Below are 25,584 nucleotides of genomic sequence, written 5' to 3' on the forward strand. Positions count from 1 at the left end.
TTTTCTGTAAGTTTAAGTTCTGTCTTCCTGGAACCCGAAACTTATGTTAAAAACAGTTACTTATGTCAAAATGTACCCTGACCCAACACCCCCTGGCAAAACGCATGATTATTCTGTAATGGTTATTTTGTAACAATCCCACTCTCTCGCACCCTAACTGCCATATGAACTTCCCTGTTTAAACACTGTATAAAAACTCTGCTTAAGCTGTACTCGGGGCTCCATTTTCTCTCAGGAGAACTCTGAGCCCCAGCATACTGGTTCCCCCCCCCCCAATAAACCCTTTGCTTTTGCATGAGACAAGTCTCTTGGTGGTCTCTTCCTCCGATGTTTGCCCGACCCTAACAATCTTACTGAAATACTTGTACACATGTGAATAATATATGTATAAATTTATGCATTGCAACATTGTTTGACACAGCAAAATATTGGAACAATCAAAATGTTCATCAAGATAGGAAGGAAGACAGACTGGTTACAGTAAAGTAGAATACTGTAGTAGGCAGTTATTAAAAACAAAAGACAGGAAAACTCATTGTAGGCTGGTATGAAAAATCTCTAAAATATTTTATCAGATAAAGAAAGCAAGGAAAATAATATTTTCAAACTTTATTTTTAGTTTTAGATAGACACAATATCTTTATTTTGTTTTATTTGTTTTTATGTAGTGCTGAAGATCGAACCCAGTGCCTCATATGGGCAAGGCAAATGCTCTACCACTGAGCCCCAACTCCAGCACATCATTTGGGTTTTAAAAAGGACAGAATATATATATATATATATATATATATATGCATGTATATGTGTATGTGTATATATATATATATATATATATATATATATATATATATATATATATATATACATTTGCATTTCTCATATATGCCTTAAAAGTTTCTGGAAGAAAACCCCAATCATTTGTCATGAGTGGGGAAAAGAGAACACTTATAAGACAGACTCACTAATTGTGTATCTACTTTGTACTCTTTGGTATTTGAACTCTGAGAATTTATGATCTTATAAAAAACTGAATTAAAAATTTTAAATGTACATAAGTGTATAAATATTTGAAGCATGATAATTCAGGGTGAGGAAGGGAGAAAATAAGTTTAACAAAAAGGTATGACTGTATGTAGGAAAATACATTTGGACTGGTTGTAGAAAACATTAATACCACATTAATTCTATAGTTATGAACTATTTAAACATTGTTTTGATGAATCTTTAAGTTCTAGGAGAGCTCAATTAATTCATTCCAAATAACATGTCATTGCAGTTTTAATGTGTTTTTGCAGATAAGTCCTGAAGTTGAACACTCTTTCGTGTGTTTACTAGTTTTTTGGGTATTAAAATGCATGTTCAGTCTTGACTGTTTTCCTATCAGGTTAGTTGTCTTTCTTTTTCTTAATATTTTAAAGTTCTTTACATATTCTAGATATGAAAGACTTAGAAGGTATATCAAATACCTTCCCATGCTTTGTATGGGAAGGTATTTTTCACACTCTTGATAGTGTTTGTTGGTGAACAGAGGTTTAAACTCTATTTAGTCTTATTTATCAGTTTGTTATGGTTAGTGTTTTGGTATCATCTTTAAGAAATCTTTTTCTTTCCCAAAGTTTTGAAGATAATTATCTTCATATTCTTCTTGATCATCGCAGAAGTCTTTCTTTTTTCACCTTTAATTCACTTGTACACCTGGTTTGAGGTAGGAATCATGACTGATATTTTTTATGAATATCTAAGTAACCCAGAACAATTTATTAAAAAAAAAAGGATCTTCCCCATTGCTCTATAATGTCAATATATCTAATGTCCAAATGTAGGTGGTTTTGTTCTGTACTCTTTTCTGATCCAATGTTGCTTTTTTTTTTTTAATAATCTAACCTTGTGCCAGGGTCAAACTATTATAATTATTGTAGCTTTATAATTGGTCGTTTATCTTGTAGAACAAGTTTTACTACTTTTGTTTTTCTAAATCAAGAATGTTATCCTAGTTTATTCAGGCTCCTGCAGCAGAATACCATAAACTGAGTAGCTGCTGTAGTTTGATCTTGAATGTCTCCCAAAGGTCCCTGTGTTGAAAGCTTGGTCCCCACCTTTGGCACTATTTGGGAGTGGTAGAACCTTTAGTAGGTGAAGCCTAATGGAAGAAAGTTAGGGGCATACCCTTTAAGGGGATGTTGGCACGGTAGCCCCTTTCCTTTCCTTTTTTTTTTCTCCTGCTGGTTTTTTTTTTTTTTGCTGTCATGAAGTAGACAGACCCCTTTTGCCATGTGCCTCAGCCATAATGTACTGCACAGTCCCAAAGCAACACAGTCCCAACCTCCTCTCCTCTGTGCACTGAAACCATAAGCCAAAACACACCTTTTATTAAGTTGATTATCTCAGATATTTTGTAAAAGCAATGGAAAGTTAATGAACACAGTAGCATATAGACAACAAATTTGCTTTTGATAGTTCTGGAGGCTGAGATCAAGACACCAAGAAATTGAGTATCTGGTGAGGATCTCTTCCTCATACACAGCATCTGTATAATGTGTCTTCACATGGTAGAAGGGGTGAGGCAGATCTCCAGGGCCTCTTTTGTAAGGGCACTAATCCATTTATAGGGACTGTAACTTCCTGAAATAATCATGTTCCAAAGGCCCAACCTCTAAATACCATTGCATTGGTAATTAGGTTTCAATATAAGAACTTTGGGGAACACATTTAGTCCATAGCAAGAATCATGTCTATCCACGCATATTTTAGAACTGACTAGTAATTTTGAACCAAATTTTCCTCAAAAATAAAAAAGAGAGGGAGGGAGGGAGGGAGGAGAGAGAGAGAGAGAGAGAGAGAGAGAGAGAGAGAGAGAGAGAGAGAGAGAGAGAAAGGGGGAAGAATAGTTGGGTTTACATCTTAGTATAGAATCTACTAATTAAAAAACAAAGAATATCTCTCCATTTATCTGCTGCTTTAATTTCCTCAAAAATATTTCAAGTATTTATATGTGGAGTTATTGAACATCTTGTGTTAGATTTATTCATATTTGATGTGTTTAATATTGCTGTTGACATATTTCTTGTTACTGGTATATAGAAGTACATTTGATGTTTTTATCTTGATCTATTCAACAAATTGGTAAACCTACTTTTAAAAATTCCGATACTTTATCTGTAGATTATTTTGAATTTTCTGCAGATACAATCATGAAGTCTATAAACAATGAGGGATTTTTAAATCCTTGCTTCTAATTGTTTTATTTTCATGTCCTCTTGTCTGCTTGCATTGGCTATGAGCTCTCATCATTGCTGATAATAATGGCAGTTGGCATGATGACCCCATATTTCAGAATTATGATGTTTATTATAGATTTTCTCGTAGAGCCATCTATCCAATGAAGGAAATTTTAATTTGTTCCTATTGTGCTAAAATTTTATCATGAGTTAATTTTAAACGTATCAAAAAATTTTCCTGTCTGCTGGGATAATCATGTGGTTTTTCCTTTTATTTTATTAATATATGAGTTATACCAATAGATTTGTAATGTTAAACCAGTCTTGCATTCTTTGTATATAGCCAGCTTTATTGTGATATGTTACCTTTTTATGTATTGTTGGCTTTAGATGCTAATATTTTGTTTACCATTTTTTTAGGATTTTTGCATCTGTTTTTATTAAAGAGATTGGTCAGTAATTGTCTTTCATTGTCCTGTGCAGGTTTGCTTACCTTATATAGCAGCTAGTGCAATGGTTTCCTCCTTTGCCTCTTTTTGTCTTTTCTATAAAAGAACTCATGTAATATTGGTGTTATTTCATCCTCAAAACTTGGTAGAATTTACCAGCAATATACCTGGAGCTGAAGTTTTCTATTTATAATATGCCTTTTTCTTCTGATTGCTTGTGAATAAGTTTCTGTGTTTGGTATTTGGCACTTTCATGTGGTGCATCTATGTGTAGCTGTCCCTGTGTTTATCATGCTTAAAATTGACAAAACTTCTGGCCTGATGTTTTTCATCATTCTTTTTTTTTTAATCAAGGTATATATCACAGGGACCTGTAGTATCTGCTGAGTAGAAAAAAAGCACATATATCAGTAGAACATCCACCTCCCAATAATCACTGCTGATAAAGTTACAGGGAAAGCTGAACTTGAAAACAAATTTGGCCCTTTGGTGCTTGGCAGAACAATTAGTATGCACTAAGAGCTTGGAGCTGTGCTCTGCATGGGGTAGATGCCATGTGTGTTTCATGTTCATGTTTTTATTGTGGTATTCTCTTTTCCTCTGCCATATGTATGTGTTCCATATCTAAGGACAAGAAATCTGAAATCCCTTGGTATTGAGTGAGCAAAAGGCCAAGGCACTATACCTTCTCTTAACCAACCTTATAACCCTGATAAATGTCATACATTATACATTCCACAAAGTGAGTCTTGAGGCCTCAGGTTTATACTTTTCTCTGTCCTTTTCTTTGGAGGATTTAATTAATTAATCTTCCACTTCAGAGGTCCTCTTTACCTGAGTCACTAAATTACTTTGGAGCGCTCCCAAGTTCCAAATTAGCCATCTACCTCAGGTGTTAAGTGGATAATAATGTCTCTTACTGATACCTTGGAGATTGTTTTAGAGTTAAGTAATTTATTCTTACAAGAATGGACATGATTTTGTTCAGCAACTCAGCGTATTTTGCCATAATATAAATAGTGGAATTGATTGGTGAGTGTTCAATCATCAGTTAGCCTTGACCATAACAAAAGTGCAAAATAACTTGGTTTTCAGTATGTTGAGTATGTAAAATTCCTGTAAAAAAGTTAAATAACATGTTTGAAATGTTAATATGGTATTAAAACATTTTGGGAGATATATAGATAGCTTTTTAAAAGACATCTAATTTTTTAAGCCCACATGGAAATACTTATGAATGTGGCGTCATGATATCTGGTACCTGCTTCAAAATAGTATGATAGGACCAGATGAGTGAGGGCACAGAAAAAATAAGAATGGCTATATATTGACAATTATTAATCTGGAGTATGACTACTTAAGGATTTTAATACTAAACTGCCAACTCTTACATATGTTTATAATTATTTCTAATGAAAGTTTTTTTAAAAAAATATTAGATAAATATCAAGTAAATTAGTGCCATCAAGTCCCAAGTTGCTAGAAGAGACTACCAAGGCTAATTTAGTTGCTGCATTCTGAGATTCCATGAAGACAAGATTTATGGCATAATATACTTTATATCATGGACTTCTTATATTAACTATCATATTGTAGAAACTCAGTATTTCTTAATACATCAATAATCTTTGTTTCTATTACTATAAAATTGGTTCTGAATCATTTCCAGCAAATATATCCTTGTAAACTGTATTTTATTAGAAGTTTCTCAGTAAGTACCACCTACCAGTCCACAGGCTATTCAAGTCAAAAACCTAAAATTGATTCCTCCCTTTACTTGATTTCTAAATATATATATATACACATATATATACATACATACACAAAATATAGTATATATGTGTGTGTTCATGTATATGTATATATAGTATATATATATACTATATATATGTGTATATATATATATAATATATATATATACACACACTACCATATAGCATATGTATGTGTAGTATATATGGTATACTGTGTATGTATATACATGTGTATATATAGATGTATATATATACACACACACACAGGAAATAAAATCAATGTGTAGAAGAGAGATTTGCACTTCCATATTCAGTGCACCATTGTTCACAATAGCTAAAATATGAAATTGACCTAAGTGTCCATCATTTAGGATAATAGAAAAAAAATGAGTTATTTATGCACAATAGAATAGTAGTCTTTAAAAAGAAGGAAATCCTGTCATTTGTGACAATATGGATGAACCTGGAGGCCATTATGTTGAATAACATAAGCAGAATGATGTCAGAATCATAATTATATTGGAATCTAAAAACATTGAACTCATAAAAACAGGAAGTAAAATGTTAATTACCAGGGGTTTGTTGGGGTGGGGTGGGGAAGATTGGGAGAGGTTGGTCAAAGGATTCATACTTTTACTTAGAAAAAATAAACTTGACAGACCTGTTATACAACATAGTGATTAGTTAATAACAATGTGTTATAAGCTCTCAAGGGTTTTAGTGTTCTCACTAAAAAAGAAAAAAGAAAAGAAAAATAGTGAGATAATGCATATGTTAATTAGCTTAATTTAACCATTTCAACTTCACAATATATACATATTTTAAAACAACTTGTTACATACCATAAATATACAATTTTTATTTGTCAATTTTAAAACATCCCAGTTGGTTCTCTGGGCACCTCTTGCTACCAAGTTCAGTCATCCATTATCTACTACTTGGACAACTGGTGGTAAGAGAGTTAAAATCCGAGAGCCACTATTCTTCCAACCTGCACTTCTGCTCCTGCACAATGCATCCTCCTAAAAGAGCCTGATTCTTTTTTTTTAATGTAAATCAAGACATTACTCCTCCCCTTAAAACCTTTGATGATTTATATTGAACTTAGAATACAGTGTAAACTTAATCATTGCCAACCAGGCCTGTGTGATCAGTCTCTGGCCTGACACTCCAGTATCATCTCATGCTGTTCCCTGTCTCATTTAATATGTTTCAGTCACTCTGTTCTTTGCTTTGAGCACAGATATATCAGGCACATTCGGCACCTTCTTCCCTGGGGCCATTGTCTTGGTTTGCTTTGCAGGCAGTGTCTTCCTCTGCATGTCAGGCCCAGACACTTTCTCAGACTCTCTGCCTATGTGTATGTAGTTCATGGTAACACTGGTTACAATCTTTTTGTTTGTTTGTTTACTTATAATGCATTTTCTCCAATGTGATGTTTCTCTCTCCTGCCATCTCACCAGAAGTTCATATCAATGCCTGATCCATAAAAATCACACTTCATTGAAATTTAAAAGATATGATCAATTGTAGGATGCAGTATCATGTTATGTACCACTAAGAAAGTAAAAACAGTGCAAATTAAACTGTGACTAATGACTATTGATTCTGAAACAGTCTTGACTTTTCAGATGTCAAATGATTATTTTAAAGTGCATCTTGAATTAATGGAACACTTATTTGTTGACTAAATAAATGAATGCACTTTGCTTAGTCAAGATTTTTTTGTTTGGCAGTAATCTTTTGAGAAAATTATTTTCTAAAAAAAAATACACATATAGAAACGAAGAGATCAGACAGATCATGAATAATACTATGCATGAAAAAGGCATTAGTATGAAGAAATATGAGAGATTGAAAATATTATGAGAGTGATTTTTCAGACTGCCAATTATTGGCTTACTGGCAAGAATTCCAACTCTGAAAATGAAATTGTCATTTGTAGGGAAATGGATGGAACTACAGACCATGTTAAAAAAATAATAAGTCAAACTCAGAAGGTCAAGGATTGTATGTTTCTTTCATATGTGGAAGCTAGAGAGAAAGAAGGAAATGGGAGTGGGGGCCAGGGATCTCATGAAAATCAAATTGAGATCAGTAGAGGAAAGGGACCACAGCTGAGAAGTCTGGAGGGTAAGGAGAAGTGCTGGCGATTGACATGGGCCAAATTATTTTCTTATATTGTGTGCATATATGAATATGTAACAAAAAAATTCCATCATATGTACAACTATAATGTACCAGTAAAAAAAAAAGTGGAAAGGAAAAAATACTTAAAAAACCCAAAATACAATAATTTCAACCTTGAATATGTAAGGTTTTGAGTCGGCCAAGAAACTTGAATTCTCAACAAACATTTCAAGCAATTTGTATGCAGTTGTCCTGGAAGTAGATTTAGCCTTCCACTATACAAGGTAACAAGGAAGAAAAGATGGGGTCAGAGTTGATACACTGATAAAGCTGGCAGTGGGAAGACAGGAGAATATGCATCTGATTTTTGCATGTTCAATAAAATACTGTATAAGGCTATTGGGTCAATAAGGTAGGATAGGGATTTTGAAAGGAAGAGAAGGTTTGGAATAGTCAATAGGAGAGTATGTAAGTAAAGAGGAATTTTCTATGGGAAATAAAATGAGTTTACAGACAAATTTGAGAAACATCAAAATAGAAGACAAGGTGCTTGTTGGATGTTGAGTGGTAGGTAGCCCAGTGTGGTTGACGAGCACCCACTGCTGAACGAGTGACAAGGTGGCCTGGTCTCTTGAGCTGCAGAAGATGGTAGTCCCTAAACTACATTCCATTTCCCTAAGACATGACTATTCCCAGATGGCTGTGAAATTGCTGCATCAATGGTTATCACGTATTTAGATAAAATAAATAAACTTATAAGTTGAGGGAGTCAGGATTCGAACCCTGACCTGGGAATTGAGAACTCGTTCTCCAAAACCAATTAAGTATGCTGCTCCCCAATAAAAAGGAGCCCTTAAAGTGACTGAAATGAGCAGTGTGTGTGTGTTTGTGTGTGTGTGTGTGTGTGTGTGTGTGTGTGGTGTGTAATGAAAAGAAACTCTCATGTGCTACAAATGGAATAGTTTTCTAGTTTTATAGGACAAAATGCAGATTCCCAAGGTAGCGATTCTACTCTCATCCTCTGGTCCAAGTTCATCTGCCCAGCCTCAGCTTTCCGTACTCACACACTCGAGCCATTCTTATTACACATCTTTAATCCCCCTGCTAAGGTGATGATCTCTAAATTCAGATGCATGCCCATGTGCTGTTTAAGTTGATGGGGTTCAGGGATATGAACAATATGACCATCCCTGTTCTGTGTGCTCTGCTGTATTCCCCAGGCCTCCTTTGTGCTGTTTTTTCGGTCTGCTTGAATGCCTTCATCCTTGCTTGCCAAATCTTACAGATCTTAAGATCTTATCTGGAGCCTCCCTTCTACCCAGAAGCCTCCTCTGAGCCTCCCCAGGCAAGGTTCCCATGCTTCCCCATGCTGCACTCTGACACCTGCACTCATCATGCCAGGTGTTGACACTCACTCTGTCCTCACTGCCTCTTGATCAATGGGCACCTGTGAAGCTTCAGTCCCTAACCCAGTAGGAGGCTCAGGATTGGCCTTCAAAAATGTCAACAGAATGTTGAAGGGGGAAATATTTCATCATTTTTGAATATTTAAGTTATATACTTCACCGAGCCAGACTTCTTGTTTTGTAGTTTTGTCTACATGAACTCTCTTGAGGACTGCTGTCTTAAAATAATTTAATAAATCATAAATAGAGGCCAGGTGTGGTGGTGCACACCTTTAATCCCAGCAGCTCAAGTGACTGAGGCAGGAGGATCATGAGTTCAAAGCCAGCCTCAGCAACTTAACAAGGACTTAAGCAACTTAGCGAGACCCTGTCTCTAAATAAAATCCAAAACAGGGCTGGGGATGTGGCTCAGTGGTTAATCGCCTGTGAGTTCAATACCCAGTACCAAAAAAAAAAAAAAAAAAAAAATAGAATCAGTATACCATGAAAGCACCACAATGTAAATAGAAAAATTTGAGCCTGTAAACAAACTCATCAAAAAGAATAAAAAAACTGGGTAACTATTTTAAAAACAAAGCTCTTTGGACCACATTTTATACAGTAGTAGCATCAAATAAGTATCATTTTGTACTTTCATCAGATCCATAATGGTTCAGGGGTTTAATCAAAGTCAGACTCTCTTCCTCAGACCCTTCCATTTTGTATCATTTTTTGCTCATATCCGTCATGGTATTAATTAAACGTGTCATTCTCGTGCACCCTTCACCCTCCAACTTTGTAACTACTTTCCTCAAGTTTGCGCAGTATAAACAGTAAAGTTCAAAGTTACTGTGAATGTAGGCTTTTCAAAGTTTCATTGCTCTTTGTGACGATTTTCTCCCATAGAGCCTGTGGCTTCCTCCCCTTCCTGCCTCGGCCTTTAGGGTTTGGGTTTCTCATTCAGGTGGATGTGTTTTTATTTCTCAGAATGTCAGTCACACAAGGGAGAATCATCATTTTCCATGTGGAGTTTTCAGTGCCTGCCTTTGCTATATTAGGAATGGCAAAGAAGATTATTATGCCATAGAGGAGTTCCTATTCACTAATAAAGGAGAGATTCTAGCCCTTCTTATTTGAAAGTTGTTTATTTCCTTCAGCTTTCAAAAATCAGTTGTGTTCACATTTTTGTGCTTTAATATTTTACTGTTATTTTCTACTTTAGCCATATCTAGAATCCTGTACAAAATGCTAAATACATGAGTTCCTCTGAATAAATTCATTTTGTGAATTTCATCAGTAATAGCCGATTTTTTAATTTTATTTTGCACCTTTGTGTTTGATTTACTTTTCTTCCTTGCTCCTGAGCTTCTGGAGACATAGGAGCAAACGTAAAATTAAAATCATAAGTGGAGGCCAGGTGGAAGGATCAGAAAAAAATGTTATTTTATTGGCAATGATTTTCAAACTACAAGATATATTGCATAATATACTTTACAAAATATCTTCTGTCCTTTTAAAGTAAAATATGCCTAAAGTTTAGTGCCGAAATATTCTACAGTAATGACATCTGAAACACCTTGTAGTTGGCACATGGTCTGAATGTGGCTCACCCTGCTGTTCCTATCATTGGCACAGGGTGTGAATGCTGGCTCATCATGGTGTTTCTAGGATGGGGTTGAAGTTTGCTTCGTTGGCAAGCCTGTGGCTTAGGTTCACCAATATGATCAGAGAAAACTAAACATCCAATAATAAATCAGTATGGAAACATAGTGATTATTTTGGAACTGCCTAATATAGGTATCAAAGTGATTGCCCCTCATTTTTAAAAATAATAGACAACCCTTTACTGTAATCAAGATATAACAATATTTAATGCAAGAAAGAGAAAGAAATTTAATAACCAATACCACCTGTTCTTTCACACAGGTACAACTTGGCCAAGTAGAAATCAAATGCCCTATCACAGAGTGCTTTGAATTCCTGGAAGAAACAACTGTTGTCTACAACTTAACACACGAAGACTCCATCAAGTATAAGTACTTCTTGGAACTTGGCCGCATTGATTCCAGCACCAAGCCGTGTCCTCAGTGCAAGCACTTTACAACCTTTAAGAAAAAAGGACATATTCCCACCCCTTCAAGATCAGAAAGCAAATATAAAGTAAGCATGTTCACCAGAGTTGTGGGTTAGAATGTCACATGATGGGAGCAGCCCTATTGGGCCAACTTGTGGTGGGCATTAAGTGGGCTTCCTTCCCTTCCCAGAGCTGAAGGTGAGCATACATTGCCTGTGATTCTGAAAATGTGTGGTCTGGGGAGACTGATGCTAAGATGGCACTCTTGAGGATTTAATTAAAGATTTTTTTATTGACTTTAATCATGTTGAAAATTTATCTGGTAATACAGTTGGAAAGATTGAAAGACCCCGTCCAATGAAAGACCCCCGTATCCCTGTCCAAGGAGAATCACACGAAACACTGGCTGCAAAAGCAAGAGGTTGGTTTATTGGGACACAGGCGCCTGCGGGTGCCCAGCAGAACCTCAGCCGGAGCTTTGGTGAACTGGCACACCGGACTTGGGGATACAGAGATTTTTATAGGGTTTGGGACAGGTTTCGCACGTGCGGGAAGCAACAGGTTTCTTATTGGTTTGTTTAAATCTAGCATATAGGCCACCTAGGGGGTACAGGTCTGCATTCCAAAAACCACAGGTCTGCATTCTATTCTTTCTGTTCCTGCTTATCTGTTCCGGTTTATTCATTCATGCCTCAGGATGCGGGTGCTCTGTTCTTCAACCAGTTGTCCGGAGAGCATGCCTGGCGCCTGAACCTGTTTATGGCCTGCCTGGTATCTTGGTTTCATATCTTGGCCTTAGGTAACTAGGCTAACTGGGCTAGGGTCTTTCAACATATACACAGTTGACATCACAGCTGGCTTCCCTGCTGATGGAGTCTCCCACAGCACCAGCAGCCAGCTCTGCACTTTGGGTTGTGTCTTGCAGGGCTGGCTGGGAGCACCATATCATCAGACTGCGGGCCACTGTGCACAGTCACCTCAGCTGCAGCTGAGGGTCATGTAACCGGAAGGTGAGAATCAGGATTCCAGCCCTTGTCTGAATGTGAAACCTGGCCCTTGCCCTAAGGCCCTGGCCAAGGCTGCTCTCCTTGCTCAAAGTCACAGTCTGCCTCTCCCGAAAGTGCCCAGCTCTGATCACAGGCACTTGTGAAGAAATAGTGAACCTGGACGTGGTCCAGAGAAGAGCAATTAAAACACTGGAGGGGAGGGGAGACTTCTGTTTGAGGACAGACTTAAAACTACCAGCAGCCGAGTCTGGAAGAGGCCTTCAGAAAGGATGTGATGGAGGGGGGACAGGAGTGGGAGGGACGGTGTGCCTGCCAACAGGATACCCACTGGAGCCAAGAAGCAGTCGTTTCAGGAAAATGAGGAGAAAGTTCTACTTACCATGTCCCATAAGTTTGCCACCTGCTGTGTGATTCCAGGTGGGGCACAGCCAGGAAACATAAATAGACTCACCACTGCAGAGCAACTGGCCTCTTGCTGCCTAACCCAAGCTCCTAGATTCTAACCATCATCACCTGGAGCCAGCACACCTTTTCTGTAAAAGATCAGAGGGTGAATGCTTGGGTTTGTGGGCCAAGTCTGTTGGCACAACTCAACTTTGCTACTGCAGCACAGTCACATTCATGGGCAATATATATGAATGGGCAGGCTGTGTTTCAATAAAACTTTATTCACAAAAACAGATGGGGGCCGTATTTGACCAGTGAGGCATAGCTTGTTAATGCTTGGTCTACACCAATGCAGGGTGGGCTCAGTGGTCTGATTCCAAACTGAGAGGTATCTTGGTGGTTCTACCCTAATTTTATAGAGCATGACTGTGACATTCAGATACATCAAATAAACACCCCAAGGTCATCCAGTGGACTGTTGAGGTTGCCTAGGGGATATTCAGAAATGGATAGCAGGATGGTAACAAAGTGTGCTTGGGCTGGGCATTTCTGACTTTTAAATAAATTCTCATGGTCAGAGCCTGCCTGTTCTTAGAGAATATCTCAGGGGGAGGATATGGAAGTATAGCTTGCTTCAAGAAAACTGAGGGATACTTTAAAATTCCTGGATATCAGCTGAGCCTGCTGGCCCATGCCTATAATCCCAGTGGCTATACAGGCTGAGACAGGAGGATTACAAGTTCAAAGACACTCTCAGCAATTTAGCTAAGCCTTAAGAAATTTAGCAAGACCCTGTCTCAAAACAAAATTTTTGAAAAGGAGCTGAGGAAGTGGCTCAGAGGTAAAACACCCTGGATTCAATCCCCAGTAACACACACACACACACACACACACACACACACACACACACACACACACAAATCAGAAAATAAGAAACAGAGCATTCCTCAAGCTTCTTCAACTGACCCCTAGTTCTGAGATGGGGGGAAACTGTATTTCCTGACAGTCCCTAAAAGTAATGCTGGCCCTGAGGCCGAGTCCCTGGACTATCTGGGGACTATGGGGGCAGGTTGAACCTTCACTGCCCACAGGAGGGAGCTGCTCCTGGGCCCGTCCACTGAGACCCCACCTCTTCCGCATCTGGGCAACATGTTCCTGAAAACCAGAAAACCTGCTTTCTGTACTCTGCTGGATAGACCAGGAAGGCCCAAGTCAGTCGGTGCTCAGAGGAAGATGTGTGTGGTTGCTTGGTGTGTGTGTGTGTGTGTGTGTGGTGTATGTGTTGTGTGTGGTTGTATGGTGTGTGTGTGTGCGTGGTATATGTGCTATGTGTGATTGTTTGGTGTGTGTGTGTGTGGTATATGTGCTATGTGTGGTTGTCTGGTGTGTATGTATATGTGTGGTGTATGTGTTGTGTGTGGTTGTCTAGTGTGTGTGTGTTGTGTATGTATTGTGTGGGGTTGTCTGGTGTGTGTGTGCACATGGTGGTATGTGTTATATGTGGTTGTTTGGTGTGTGTGTGTGTGGTGTATGTGTTGTGTGTGGTTGTCTGGTGTGTGTTTGTATATGTGTAGTGTATGCGTTGTGTGTGGTTGTTTGGTGTGTGTGCATGGTGTATGTCTTGTGTGTGGTTGGTGTATGTGTGTGTGTGGTGTATGTGTTGTGTGTGGTTGTCTGGTGTGTGTGTCTGCATGGTGTATGTGTTGTGTGTGGTTGTCTGGTGTGTGTGTCTGCATGGTGTATGTGTTGTGTGTGGTTGTCTGGTATATGTGTATGTGGTGTATGTGTTGTGTGTCGTTGTCTGGTGTGTGTGTGGTGTATGTGTTGTGTGTGGTTGTCTGGTGTGTGTGTGCTGTATGTGTTGTGTGTGTATGTCTGGTGTGTGTGTCTGCATGGTACATGTGTTGTGTGTGGTTGTCTGGTGTGTGTGTGAGTGGTGTATGTGTTGTGTGGTTGTTTGGTGTGTGTGTGGGTATGTGTTGTGTGTGGTTGGTGTGTGTGTGTGTGTATGTGTGTGGTGTATGTGTTGCGTGTGGTTGTCTGGTGTGTGTGTGAGTGTGGTATATGTGTTGTGTGTGGTTGTCTATTATGTGTGTGTGAGTGGTGTATGTGTTGTGTGTGGTTGTCTGGTGTATGTGTTGTGTGTGATTGTCTGGTGTGTGTGTGTGTGCTGTATGTGTTGTGTGTGTATGTCTGGTGTGTGTGTCTGCATTGGTGCATGTGTTGTGTGTGGTTGTCTGGTGTGTGTGTGTGAGTGGTGTATGTGTTGTGTGTGGTTGTTTGGTGTGTGTGCATGGGTATGTGTTGTGTGTGGTTGGTGTGTGTTGTGTATGTGTGTGGTGTATGTGTTGTGTGTGGTTGTCTGGTGTGTGTGTGTTGTATGTGCTGTGTGTGGTTGTCTGGTGTGTGTGCTGTATTGTGTGTGTGGCTGGTGGCCAGGGCTGAGGAATGCACAGGTGGAAGCAATACTCCAAACACTACTAATCCAGGACTTGCTGTTTTGGTGTCCACAGAAGATCCCTCCTGAAATGTGGCGCTCCCTCACTCAAGTCACCCTTTGAAAGTCAGACAGCCCTTGGGAAACCGCTATCCCAGGTGTGACCTGTGGGCTCTCTGTAGCATGCCAGGTTCATCTAGGGCACTGGGCCTCCTTGGTGGATAGTGTTTTCATCTGTGAAAGGAATCCAGCTATCCTGAGACAGCCCCTCCGTTGCAGGCCAGGATGATGCCCAAGGTGAGGCAGGCTGTTTTGAACAGGGACAGCTGATTTGCCCTGGGTGGAGCTTCCTGCATCAGGGACAGAAGGGACTTAGGAAGGAGTCCATCCCCTGGGGCTTTCATCCACATGAGGACGCTGAAGAGGCTTGGCCACAGGACCCCGGAGTCTGGGCTGCATGTCTCCTGCCACTCCCAGAGGCCAGAGGAACCTTCCAGGAACACTCTTCACCAGCCTTTCCGGACGTCCTGTCTCTGTCTTGATCCCAACAGGCCATGCAAGCCGGGGCACATGTGGGCAGAAGAGACTGCTTCCAAGGTGAGCTGAAGATGCAGAGTCCTGGATTCAGATCCCACTAGCCGTAGCTCACCGAGGAGCTGCCTGACTCTGAAGCCCACCTTTGGAACACAGCAACTAGCCCACAGCAGGTGCTCATGAATGCTCTTTCCCCTTTTCATCCCACCAACCCCTGGAAACGCTCTTGTTCCACTTCCGCCCAATGCAGACCTGGGTCCCCAATGAGGAACACACTCAAGGAGAAGCTGCGCTGAGCAGCTCCAGCTACAAGAACTCAGGATCCACCACCTATTCTGCATATGACTGCTCTCAGAACATTATCAGTAGCTAGTACACATTTTTCTAAATTATAAAGATGATGCCTATGCATTGCAGTAGATTTTTTAAATATATAGGAAAATCAATGTGGAAGAAATCACTGATAAATGCAGCTTGTGGTGATGAGCGCACTGTCAGCTGGTTGGCGTATTTATTCACATTTGGGGTGTGGCAGGCATGCGTGTTACAGAATTTGAATCACATGGACTGTGGATTTTGTGTGCACCTTGTTCTCTTCACTGAGGCCGTGAGCTTAAATACTATGATGTGTGAAACAAATCCATAGTATTGGATGCTGAGGTTGTTTCAAACTTTTCCATGTTATACTGCAGGAACTTGAGGGAAATATGTGCTACATTGGATCACTTCTCTGAGAGCAATTCCTAGCAGCAGGAGTCCTGGCCCAAGGATGTCAGGACTTTGGGGGCCTTGACCTGCAGGAGCATGCTTTCTCTAGAGAGCTTAGGTCCATCTCCATGGTGGGGAGTGTTTCTCAGCACCCCCTGGTAACACCCAGGTGGAAGCAAGCACACTGTGTATAGCCCATCAAATACTGGAAGGTAGTTCTCAGACTTCCCAGCTTCCCACACTCACTGGCTAAACAGCCATTTCTTTAAAATCCTGCACAGTCTACTCTCCAAGCTCCTCACTGTATCAGTCTGGAGATTACGGAATATTCTGGTTTGTAATTATGGTTTTAAAAAGGCGCCACCTAGACAGAACACAGTACACCTAGTGTGCCCTCACCCATTGTTGCGTCCTTTGCTTTGAACCCTGTTCTATTGTTGGTTTTTGTCTCAGCAGCTCACGTGAGGCTCACAGGAGCCTGTGGTGTGGGGACATTCAGAGTCCTCAATGCTCTGGTTAATTAGAGTTTCTTTTATTTGTTGCTTGTTTGGCTGGTTTTTGGAGCCCAGACCCAGGACTTCTATTTGGTGTGTGACAGTTCAATGCCGCAGCTTGTTTAAATGCCAGCGAGGCCCCTGAAAGCCAGTCCTTGGTGCCTCCAGTGAGACCACATCACATGACCCTGTGGGCCCAACCTGTCCCTGTGCAGAGGTCAGGAGGAGGCCATGGGTTGTTGAGGCCTGGGCTGCCTGGCGCCACCTCGGCCGGCTGTCCACTTACAGAGGTTCTCAAGAGCAACCAGGACCTTGGCTTGAAACAACTCTGGTGGAGGGTGCAGCTGACTCCCTGAGAAGGGCTCTCAGGTGACGTTGGACAATCTGCCAGCAGGTGGGGGGTGGTGCGCTATTGGCTGGCTCCTCCGGCCAGACACAGAGGCGAGTCTGAGGGCTGCCAGGACTCAAGCCCCCTCTGCCTCCCTTTGGCCTCTTTCCCTGTGCAAATAGAATGCAATTCCTCTGTGAAGCTGCCATTTAACCTTAGTGTTATAGGCAGGCTGAGGGTTGGCAGGACCTGTGGCCAAAGGTCTATCGTACCCCCTGCTCCAGCTCTGACCTGATCCCCAAAGGCTTCCTACACAGCTATGTGGCTGTCTCGGCCCCTTCACATTTCTTCTGAAATTGTCAAGCCTTGGCCACTCCCAGGTGCAGATGTGTCTACAGGAGCCTGTCCAGATGTTGAGGGGCTCCAGGTGGGCTTGGCCCCTTGTTCGCCAGACTCCTCACCTTCTGGAAAGACTCATGGCTGAGCAGAGCCCTCAAAGGCACACGGCCTGCTGCAGAAACCCTGGCTGCTCCAGGGTCTGAGGTGACATCGCTCATGGAAAACTCTGAAATCAGCCTTTAGCCTCTAGATCTATAAGCTTCTGTATGGGGCAGGGAGAGGCAAACGTAGATGTTGGGACGGAGAAGCTGAGCTGCATAGACAGATAGCCTGTGTCCCGGGGCCTGGGCCAGTTCTAAGTGCTCTGCTGTACTTACAAATACAGACAGAGACCTTGGCATTATGAAGGGTGTGGAGATGGAAGGACAGATGTTGGCCAGGGCTGGGGAGCCCAGACTGTAACAGTGAGACCTGGCCACTGAATGCTCTGACCCAAGGTGTTTGGGTAGCTGGAGTCCAGGGTCACAGGTAGGAAGGAACACACCTCCACGTGGCTCCCAGGGTACCCACAGTCATTATGCACCGGTTGCTGTTGGTGCCTACTTCCCACCCGAGGGAGATGGTCTTTAGTGTCTCTGGAGCCCAGGCAAGAGACCTTGACATGGTGAAGTGTTATCCTGGCTTTCCCTCCACGTTTCAGTGTTTGGATACTATAAAGGATAATGAGACTCTTATTTAATTCAAGTCAATTCAATTCCACCCCAGTCAACCGTCTCCCATCAACGACGTCTGTGTCTTTTATCTCAATCATCATTTTTTTTTTTTGGAGGAGATAAAGCAGAAAATATAAACATACGTTAAAAATAAACCCCCTGCCTTGCTCTTCATATTTTCAACGTGTTTTCACATAACGTATTTCATTACAGACTCAAGCAGATGCTGTCATAAAAAATGGTCTCAGATGTGGGATCCATGAAAACCAACTAAAAAGAACCCCTGAGAGCCGAGGGAGGAGAGCCATCCCGTTAGGCCCTGGCCCCACAACTGCTGGGCCCCGGCAGCAGCGAGGCATTACTGGTTGTCACGATTAATCAAAGTGTTTGGAAACGTCTCTTGCTTCTTCTAAAATTCCTTTTCCCACCTTAATTTCTTCTTCCCATATTATGCTGCTTCTCAAAGAGAAAATCCATACATTTCAGGGCTGGAAGAAGCCCCGGTCATCAGTTTGGCCAGTGGTTCTCAAAGTGTGGTCCCTGGGTGGGTGGTCCCATCCAGGAACTTGTTAGAATGACTCAGGCCTCACCTGATCTGCTGAGCGTGAAGCTTGGGGACAGCATCCATGTTCTAATAGGCTTTCCAGGTGCTTCCAATGTGCACCTGTTTGAGGGCCAGTGATTTGAGTCAATTCCCTAATTCCCTAAGGTCCTGCGGGCAGAGGGTCAAGGTACACACATGGTGAGCAGCAGACTCCAAATGTAAAGCCAGTTCCCAGGCTCCTGTCCTGGGCACTTCCTCCTGCCACCACCCTGCCCCTGCTAACCCTCCACAGAACAGTTCCAAACTCTGCTTCTGAGGGTGCAGAGGCCAGGCGGCTGATGGCCAGTGTCTCATAGCAACATCTCCCTGCTTGTGGGAGGCCATGTTGCCTGCAACTTAGTGGGCAGCACCAGACTTCAGAAGTTTCAATCTGGGAGGAAATGTAAGTGCTAAAACTCAGAACACAGTAGGAGACCACTGTCCCCGGGCCTCCTTCTGGACATGTCTGTGGGACTGGGAAAGCAGCCTCCCCTGCACCACACAGACAGCGGCCTCACCAAGGTGTCAGGGTCGTCTCTGGCCTGCCGATGTGTTTTAGGATGGGGGATGTCTGCCCTTCTTCCACTGCTGCTCAAGCACAGGGTCCACAGGGGAAGGCTGCAGAAGAGGCCACTGGATCCTCGATGCCCACATTCTTGGGATGGTTTTGAAAACAATAAAAATCACATATTCCATGTTGGCGTGAGCCTGAGCAACTGCATGTTTACCGGGTAGTTATGAGGTGCCAGGCTCAGGGCCCTGTGGTCAATGAGTCACCAGGGCCTCTCTCAGGCACATTTCCACTCATGTGACGTCAGGCGTCCATCCCGGCCTCGCCCTTCCCGTCTCTCCTCCACTCTCTGTTGCCCCACAGATGGGCCATGTGGAGGGTTCCTTCTCCCCAAGGAGGAACAGAGGTTCAGCCACTGGTTCAAAAGGAAGGTGAGGGTAGAACCAGGCGCCCCAGAGAACTGGAGCTGCTCTCAAACAACTGGAGAGAGGAGGAGTTCAAGATGGACATGGGAGGGACATCACAGGCAGGATCTCCAGGTTTTGCAACTGTGCCACAGACTGGATGGGACTTTGGGAGGCAAAGGCTGCAGCAGGTCAGGGAGGATGGTAGAGGGGGCCAGATGCCAGGATCTAGTCTGGACGAGACTCACGTCCAGTTCACTGGGCACTGGGAGGCCCTGGAGGTGAGGGAGCCTGGTGGGGGTGAATGGGCAGTGGGTGGTCATGGGGTAGCCAGGGAGGAGTGGCCAGGGGGAGAGCCTCTGGTGTGAGGGTGCAGACAGACACTGCCCCAGGGATTAGCCCTGGCCAGAGCCAGTTACTGCAGCTGCAGCATCTGTGGGTCTGGCCTAACGATAACTGCGGGGAACGCATTTTCTCTTTATCCCTCACAATTTTTCTAGCACCAGATAACCGAGGACCTTTCCCATTTCCATTTCATTTAATCCACGTCTCCACAGCCTGGAGAACAGGTGTGGGGAACGAGGAATAGAAGTGTTTTGTGACTTGCCAGGGACCCATTGCCAGCAGGGAGCCCAGATCTCCTGTTCAAAAGCCATCACTCTTGAAAATGCCTCAGCGGGTTCTTGGTGTTTGGAGAAGCCAGAGAGTGACAGCCGGGGGAGCAGCCCAGGAGGAGCCCAAATGGCTGGATCCCCAAAGCCAGTGCAGGAGAACGGGGAGAAAGAAGCAGAGAGTTGGCCCATATCTCAGAGCATGCAGGCAGCTGCCCACCTTCCAGGGCAGCATCAGGGGTCTTTTGTGGGGTCTGTGCTCAGAAACCTCAGTGCTGATGCTTACGGTTGAGAGGTCTGGAGGAGCCTCATGTGGATGGGTGGACAGGAAGGCCCGCAGAGGTCAACCCTCAGAGCTGCTGGGAGGACCAGACAGAGTGCTGCCAGAGGGCACCACGAGCTCCCTTCAATGATAATGACTCCTGTTTGTTCTTCCAACAGGTGTCTATGGAGCACCTGCCATGCCATGGTATAGGTGCCTGGACCTCTGCAAAGACAAGTCAAAGGTGAGCTCCCAGCAACCAGAGGACAATAACCACAGCGCAGTTGGTGCCCTAGCCTGTAAATCCCCAGGCCATTTGTTACTCTTGGGGTCACTCCTCCTTTTAGTGCTAACACTGACCCAGTTCCTGACCTCTGGCCTGAGTTGGTGGGTGGTAAATGCTGCTTTTGAGTGGGCTCCCCCTGGAGTAGAACAATGGCCCACAGGGCCTAAACGGGTGGCGTGTTCTGTGGCCCAGGCAAGGCTGGGCCTCCTGCCTTTGCTGCTGAGAGTCACTGGTGTGGGTGGGGCTCCTCTAGGAGACCCCTCCCGCCCGCCGCTTGCAGCCAGTTAAATGTCAGGCACGGGGCAGGGCTGGTGGTGAGCTCTGCTGGGCTGGCGTGTCTGGGCAGCAGAGCAACCTTCCTAACAGTTGATGCCATTACCTCCTGGTTCCGAGAAAGGGTCTGGAGTCCCTGGGTGTTTCACCTGGCTGTTCAGCTCAGCTTGGTTTGGGTTTGGATCTTCCTGAGTCACTGATTCTCTGGGAAGACTGCCATTCTGGGCCCAGCTCCTCCTTCTTAGGGCACCTGAAACAGAGTGAAACCGGAGTTAGGTCTGCCATGGACCCATGCCGTGACCTTGAGCAAGGCACTTCGCATCTTGAACTGTGAAGTGGGGGTAGAAATATCCATTGGGCCTGTGTCAGCATCAACTACCGTCCACACTGCCATCACCACCAACAACCCCCTCAGCCAAGTGGGAATCTGCCGTGTGTGGTGCTGGGCAAGCTCTTCTGGAAGTAGCCATTAATCCTCCTCGAATTCTATGGTGCCCATGTGAGCGGTACTCTTCATTGAGCCATGAAATTCGGTGGGGATGGGCAGAAATTTGGATCCTGCAGGCTGACTCCAGGTTGAAACTCTTCCTCAGCCTCCTTGCTGCTACCTGGGAAACTGGATTCCCTTTCAGTTAACGTATCTGGAGAAGCACAGAGACATCTCTTCCAGTTGCCAACTCCAACTCTTTCCAGGCAAGCCCGGGAACGACCACAGGATCGCGTCCAACTTAGGCCCATACCTGGCTCTCTGCGTATCAAGTAGCACGGAGGGTCATGACTGGGCCTGAGAACAGGAGACAGCAGCTTGTGGAATGAGCTCAATTTGTGCACTTTCCCAGTGCCTGGGGGAGGCAAGGACAGCAACTGTGGCCTGGGAATTGCTGATGGTGGCCTGGTATCTTGGGAATGTACTCAGACGACCAGGGGATGTTTTTCTAGCCTCTCCTCCTCCTCCCCATTCCTGGGATGGTACTTTGGACCCCACCACTATTCCCAGGCACAAAGAGAAGCCTGAACCTGTTGTTTTTTAGTGGTTTTGGTGCTGATCTCATCTCACAAAGCTTTACCTCTGTGGCGGTGTGTGCCTGAATCAATGCTGCTCTTCCACACGACGATAGGCCCCAGCACTCTTATGAGGGAGCTATGATGACATTTATTTTATAAATAAGGGGACTGACATTCAGAGAGGTGAAGAAATGTCCCCAGGACTGTACAGGTGGAAGGGAAATCATGAAACCGGGATCCAGATACAAGATCTGGATTCTTACCATGTTACAGGACCGTGCTCACAGAGAGTGCCATCTTGGTGGGCCCACCTTGCTTCTTCTGGACTGCACAAGGCTCTGTGCATGCTTCTGTCACCTTGGTGCATGACTCAGGCCAAGTTGCTAGGCCTCTTATGTCCCTTTACAGCACCATGCTCATTCCAGCCAGGGCCACTGTGAGAACAAATCAAAGCAAGTGGAGAAATCCACTTTCAACTCACCAGAAATGTGTACAGCTCCAACCATTGCTGGTGCTTAGTACTGAAGGGGACCACAACTCAGACCCAGAACTCCAGGGACTGCAGGCTCAGGGAACCAGCAGTGTGAGCTTAGTGGCCCAGAGCTGAGGGCATGCATCTTGAATACAGACAGGCAGGAGAGGCCAAGGAGGAAATAATCCAACACTGGCAAATATTTGGAGAAGGTGGGCTTTGAAAGACCTTGAGAGGCTATTGGCAGGGTGATGAGGTACTTCTAGAAGATCGCACTGTGGGAATAACCTGGTTCCAGAGCAGGAGTGGGGATGTGAAGGGGCTGGGCCTGTTCAGGTGGGGCATCTGTCTTTCTGGGGTTGCATTTGAGGAGGGGGTGGCCAGTGTCTTAGTCTGCTTAGGACACTTTAACTTTAATATACAGGGCAGCTTATAAACAACATGTTTATTTCTCACTGTTCTAGAGGCTTTGGGAGGACCTACTTTCTGGATAACACCTTTTTGCTGTGTCCTCGAGTGATGGAAGGGCGAGGGTCCTGTGGGGCCTCTTTATGGGGCACTCATGCCAATCACAGAGCCTCTACCCTCAGGACCTAATCACCTCCCCAAAGGCGCCATCTTTCAAGGCCTTGGGGGTTAGGATGTCAATATCTAAATTTGGGGGTGCACATTCAGATGATGGCACCTGTTTTTGAAGGTTTTTCAAGCCACGGGGAAGACTTCGTCATATCTTCTCTGAGCAAGGAGAAGCTCCTGCTGATTTTGAACAGGGAATGACTGGACACCTGGTGCTAGAGAGGGTCCTCACAGGGCTGGACCAGAGGGGCTGGGGGAACCCAGAAGAGGGCATGAGGGGGTAAAGATACAGGCAACAGGTGATGAGGGGCTGGCCTGGGGCACTCACAGAGCGCGTGAGGAGGATGTGGGGTGTACCAGGAACAATAAGGAAGGTCACTGCACATGTCTCCAGTGGAGGAGACAGAGAGGGCTTCCTCCCACTGTAGCACAGCTGCCCCACGCCTGGACACATGCTGCTTCCCCACACACCTGGGGGAGCCTGGCAGAAGGCACGCTGACGCCTCTATTTGCTAGCTGTCTAGCTTGGCCCAGAGACACAGAGGCCTCGCTTCCTCTGCCTTCCTGCATTTGGGTGATCTTCCTCCCAATGACTGTCATAGTCATAACTATAATAATCATAGTGGCAATAACATGATTCTGAATGGATGGAGACTCTTTTCTGAGGATGCTAATATGTGTGAGGTGGGGATGGGAGGGGTCCTGCAGTCGCAGGATGAGGCCCAACTGGCTGGAAAACCACTCCTGGCTGTGCAGAGAGGACCTAGCCCAGAGGGATGTGTTTCCATGCTCTGGAGCACAGAATCAGGCCCAGATTAGGGCACAAGTCCCCCTCAGATGACGGAGGGCACAGTGGCCCCTGCTGCCTGGTACACATCCACCGGACTCAGCCTGGCTGATAGTGATGGAGAAAGATGCTTCAGAGCTTCAAACCCTTCTCACCTCTAAGGAGCCTTGCCAGGGTCTCAGTGGACAGTGACCCTCCCTTCCTGCTCCAGGCTCCCTTCTGGCTGACTACACAACTAGCCTATAACAATACACACCATCGCGCAGCATTTTATGAAGAAAATGCCTGTCAGTGTTCATTATCTCATTCAGTCCTCCCCACCACACTGATAGCATTAATGTTATCATTCAAGCTTGTTCTGCAAACTTACATGGAGCAGATAGTATTAAATACTGTGAAAATAAGGTCTGCTTGGGGTCAGTTGGGCACCCAAACAAGGGACTCAGGGGTTAAGTCGCTAGGTCTCTATGCTGCACTCAAACTCAGGTCTTCCCCAAGTTGTGTACCTTTCCCAGATCCACAAGGCACTGTATTATTATTATTATTATTATTATTATTATTATTATTATTATTACTGGGGATGGAACCAGGGCCTCGTGCATGCTAGATAAACACTCTACCACTGAAATATGTCCCAGATCCCTGCCACCTTATTTTTTTTTAACATGCAAACTACCAAATTTCAGCACGTTACTTCTGCAGGTTATGAATATTCATTTTTCTCATCCCCCAGGAAAAATCTATGAAAGGACTCTACACTTACAATTTATTACTATTAGTACCCATTTATGGCAAGTTGTGTGAAAGTTGTTTTAAAAAACCCTGTTAGGCTTAGCAACATGGTTAGGCATACAGTATTGTAGCTAATCAAAAAATATCTGTAAATGAGGTCTTGACTCCTAGCCTTAGCTGACTTCCTCTCAAAACAAGAATATCTAAGCTCATCTTTAAAAGTCTTCTATACCCTTCACTTCTCAAACATTTGGAATTAAAAAAAAATATATTTTGCAGCTGTTTTTTAAATGATGTCCAATATTTAAGGAGATTACTGATGAGTCTGTTATAAAGAGGCAACACCTGGGCCCAGTAGGGACAATTTAAAAGCTTACCCTCCTTTCCAGTGGTGTGAAGGGGGACTTCATTGCATTTAGATTCTTTAGGTAGATATGGAAGGATGAGAAGCCGGTAATGCCTCCAGGCTGACAGTTCCTCTGCTTGTTCTTTGGTGGGGACCCAGACAGAGGAACTCTTTTGACTGTGCGCATGCTGCCACCTTCCGGTGAAACTTGGCATCTTCTGTTCTTTTTAATATTATTATTATTATTATTTTATTCTAATTTGTTATATATGACAGCAGAATGCATTACAATTCATATTACACATATACAGCACAATTTTTCATACTTCTGGTTGCACACAAATTAGAGTCACACCATTCATGACTTCATACATGTAGTTAGGATAATGATGTCCATCTCATTCCACCATCTTTCCTATTTCATTTCCCTGTCCCTCCCTCCCTCCCTTTTCCCTACCTATAGTTTGTCTAATCCTCCCAAGCTACTCACCCAACCCCATTATAAATCAGCATCCTTATATCAGAGAAATCCTTATGTCAGAGAAAATATTCAGCATTTGTTTTTTGGGGACTGGCTAACTTCACTTACCATTACATTCTCAACTCCATCCATTTACCTGCAAATGCCATGATTTTATTCTCTTTTAATGCTGAATAGTATGTGTGTGTGTGTGTGTGTGTGTGTGTGTGTGTGTATGTATCACAGTTTCTTTAACTGTTCATCAACTGAAGGACATCTATGTTGGTCCTACAGTTTAGCTATTGTAAATTGTGCTGCT

The 25,584-nt window shown here is 43.5% G+C and overlaps 1 pseudogene across 1 annotated transcript in view; it reads left to right on the top strand.

The window, feature by feature from the left end:
- The window catches only part of LOC144372035 (E3 ubiquitin-protein ligase RNF217-like), a 105,538-nt pseudogene that overhangs the window by 68,683 nt on the left and 11,271 nt on the right, over positions 1-25,584 (top strand). Inside the window, exon 2 of the transcript XR_013432074.1 lies at positions 10,863-11,096. The product of XR_013432074.1 is annotated as an E3 ubiquitin-protein ligase RNF217-like (transcript). The remainder of the gene's footprint in view (positions 1-10,862; positions 11,097-25,584) is intronic.

The sequence above is a fragment of the Ictidomys tridecemlineatus genome, chromosome Y (assembly GCF_052094955.1).
Source record: "Ictidomys tridecemlineatus isolate mIctTri1 chromosome Y, mIctTri1.hap1, whole genome shotgun sequence".
Classification (NCBI taxonomy): domain Eukaryota; kingdom Metazoa; phylum Chordata; class Mammalia; order Rodentia; family Sciuridae; genus Ictidomys; species Ictidomys tridecemlineatus.